Consider the following 3,998-nt stretch of genomic DNA (forward strand, 5'->3'; position numbering starts at 1 on the left):
TTATACATCCCAATGGAGATGTAATGTAGTTTAGCTGGATGCTTAAGTCTCGTATGTCTAAGTCAAGAGAGAGGATATGTAAGTTTGAATGCTCTCAGTTTGTTTCCTTGAATCTTGTAATTAGATTAGATTACTTAGGAACAAAGGAAAACAGGGCAGTTCACCAGAGAGCTCCTTAGGGTACTCTAACATTTAAAAGTCTGTAACAAAGAATTAACGAGAAAGGAAGAGTGGAAAATAATTCCCATTGGAAAAGTAAAAATCCTGAGACATCTTCAAAAGCTTTCAAGAAAAATGTTTCAAATAAGAGTGTAGTGAACTGTGTCAAGTGCTTCTCAGAAATCATGTAGAATGGAGATGGGGAATTGACTACTGTGTTTGCCAAAATGTAGATTATAACAGCTGTAATAATGAGCAGTGGAATTGAGAACCCAAATGCAGAAAAATGAGGTAAAGATATCTGGTAAGGAAGGAGAAACAACTATTTTTGAAATGTTTATCTGTATATAGCACAGGTAAATGGGGCATCTGCTGGAGTTAGAAGTTTTTGAGCAAAGGCACATGATGGCATGCAATTTACCAGTATGCATTGTTCCTCTAAAAAATTACGAAGGGTGTACTTTTATTGAACTGTTTCCAGATGAGGAATCTGGCTCAGTGACTTTGCTGAAAAGCCCAACTGACCATAAACAGGATGATTTCTGAAACTTAAATTCTAAATAGAGTGTCTAAACTCCAAAGATCACTCCTTTTTGGTGTATGATCCAAGGAAATCAATTTTTCAAACTCATTTTTGAAAAGCAAGTTAGTGTATGAGTCTCAGCAATTCTGTATCTGCATGCATGTTCCTCAGTGTTTATGAGATAAAAGAACTGGAGGTAGCTTTTGACTGTCTATGTCTTCTTGCCTTGACAATGAAAGGGTTAAAGCACAATTGCTTAGTACTTGTATACTTAAATGTATGTTGAATTATTCACATGAGTAATTGCACTGTGCTGGAGTTAGTATGGAAGAGATGACTAGATGTCTGTCAGAATTTTGTGACTCTCTACCAAGGGGTGGAGATACGTTTAGAAATGACATTCTGGCCCCAGTTTCATCTCTTCTTTCATCTGGATAGCACCATGTAAATAATTCTTGCCAGTGCATTTTGAATAGAGGAAATATGTATCAGTGCCAGATCAAAGTGATTCAGAAGCAGATATGCATTCATCTTTTTTTTTTTTTTTCCATTTCCTATGGACATGATGAATGTAGACAAATCTGCTGCCCTAGAAGTAGTCATTTCCATATAATGGAAAGGGTCTGGGGGCTTGAATGTCCCTGTAGAAGGTCACTTATAGATAAGGATCATGATACTCAACTTTATGTGAGCAAGAAATAAACATCTATCAAACCACTAGGGTTTTAAAATTTAGGTATTGCAGCAACTATATTTATCCGTACTAATGCACTCAGCTTAGGCTAAATCACCCTGTATCAAATTCTTTGGAATTGTAGAGTCATAAATAGTTTGAGAATATTTGGACATGGTAATAGTGGTGTTATGTTCAACAACATAAATGTCTTGCTGCTGAAAGGATGGAAGATTTTGTAAATTTTGCGCGTGATTTTGCTGCCTTCTGGGTGTCATGAAGCAGAACAGTCACAGTATAGTTAAAATAAAACTGATAAAATAAAAAGCACCAGCCTAGCTAGCAACTGCAGTGTGACAAATAGGTGCTAGGCAATTTTCCTTACTGGCTACGAAAAACAAGTGCAATGAAGAAACATTTCCTCATAAAATACTAGTTTGTAAAATCAAGTGTTCTTTGAATATCTCTTTTATTTCATTTATAAATATCAAATGAAAAAAGAGTAGTGTGGTGGGGCCAAGATGGCTGACTAGAAACAGTGGCATTTGGAGGCTCCCATAGAAAAAAAACCTTAGTAAGCATGTAAATCCTTCACTGGAAACCAAGGTATCCAGGCTGTCTCATCAGAACTGACTAGGTGGCTGGTGTGACCCATGGAGAAAAGGAAGAACAGTGCAGTGTGGCAACCCACATGAGAGCCACAGAGGGCAGGGGATCCCCCTCGCCCCAGCCAAGGGAGGTGGTGAGTGAGAGTGCTACCCAGCCGGGGAAGCCATGCTTTTTCCATGGCACTGTGCAATCCGCAGATCAGAAGAGCCCACTCGCAGACCCATGCCACCGGGGCCTAGTGTCCAAACCCCAGAATGCACAGTTTCTCAACAGCATCTCAGCTAGAATCTGCTTGCATACCAAACTCCTGTGGGGAGAGGCAACCAGCACCTTAGATGTGGCTGCCTGCTGTTTAAGCCATTAGAGCTCCTTGCAGGAGGGGCAGCAGCCAGCACTAATACCTGCAACTGCCTAACACACTAAGCTCCCGGGGCAGGGGAAGGGCAACAGCTACCTCTATAGCTCCAGGCTGTACTTTTTCTCTGCTGGAGCCAGGGAGACTGGACGGCTTGGTTCCAAGACTTGTCTCCCATAGCCCAACATATGAGCTGTGGCAGTCTGAGGCCAGAGTGTCTCTTCAGGCCTGACCCTGACCCATCCTTCCTTATTGGGTGGGGCTTTTCTGCAGGAAGTCCAATAACTCCAGTCAGAGGCTCAGGGACAGAACCCGGATCTCCCTGGACCTGAGACCCTAAGGGGAGGGGTGACTACAGCCTCTGCAGACCAGCAGACTTAGCTTTTCCTTCTGGTAGTTCTGAGGAATCCAGGGAGCTCAGATGAGTGGATTACCTCCCAGTGAAGCACATCCCCTCCACCAAGGGACGAAGTGCTTTGTTAAACCGGTCCTGTTTGTGTGCTACCCAACTGGGTGAGACCCTCTAACAGGGGTTGTCAGATAGCCTATCACAGGTGCAATCCTAGTGGCATCAGGTTGGTGCCCTTCAAGATCAGATGTCCCAGAAGAAGGAGTAGGCACCCAACTTTGCTGTTCTCCAGTCTCCTCGAGTGACATCTCCAGGCGCAGGAGTGAATCAGATGAACAGGGCCTGAAGTCAACGCCTAGCAAACTGTAGCAGCCTTACCGAAGAGGGACCTGACCATTGAAAGAAAAACAAACAAGCAGAAAGCAACAAAACCATCAGAAACAACAACACAAAGCCCACACAAATCCCATCTAAGGGTCAGCAGCCTCAAAAACTGAAACTAGACAAACTCGTGAAGATGAGAAAGAATCAATGAAAAAATGCTGAAAATCTAAATGGCCAGAGTGCCTCTTCTCCAAATGATTGCAATTCTGTCCATCAAGTTCACAGAACTGGATGAAGGATCAGATAGATGAATTGACAGAAATAAGCTTCAGAATATGGGTAATAAAAAACTATACTGAGCTAAAGGAGCATGTTCTAGCCCAATGCAAAGAAGCTAAGAACCTTGATAAAAGGTTACAGGAATTGCTAACTAGGGAGGAATATAAACAAACTGATGGAGCTGAAAAACACAGTACGAGAACTTCATGAAGCATACACTAGTATTAATAGCTAAATCGACCAAGTGGAAGAAAGGGTATCAGAGTTAGAAGACCACTTTGATGAAATAGGGCATGCAGACAAGATTAGAGAAACAAGAATGAAAATGAATGAAGCCTCCAGGAAATATGAGACTTCATAAAAAGACTGAACTGACAATTGATTGAAGTACCAGAAGGGGATTGGGAGAATGGAAACAAGCTGGAAAACACACTTCAGGGTATTATCCAGGAGAATTTTCCCAACCTAGCAAGACCAGCCAACATGCAAATTCAGGAAATACAGAGAACACCATTTAGATACTCCACAAGAAGATCAACCCCAGGACACATAATCATCAGATTTTCCAAGGTCAAAATGAAGGAAAAACTGTTAAGGGCAGCCAGAGAGAAAGGCCTGGTCATCTACAAAGGGAAGCCCATCAGACTAACAGCAGACCTCTCAGCAGAAGCTCTACAAGTCAGAAGAGATTGCGGCCAATATTCAACATTAAAAAAAAAAAAAAAAA

Source organism: Colobus angolensis, unplaced genomic scaffold (genome assembly GCF_000951035.1).
Source record: "Colobus angolensis palliatus isolate OR3802 unplaced genomic scaffold, Cang.pa_1.0 Scaffold455, whole genome shotgun sequence".
NCBI classification, from domain to species: domain Eukaryota; kingdom Metazoa; phylum Chordata; class Mammalia; order Primates; family Cercopithecidae; genus Colobus; species Colobus angolensis.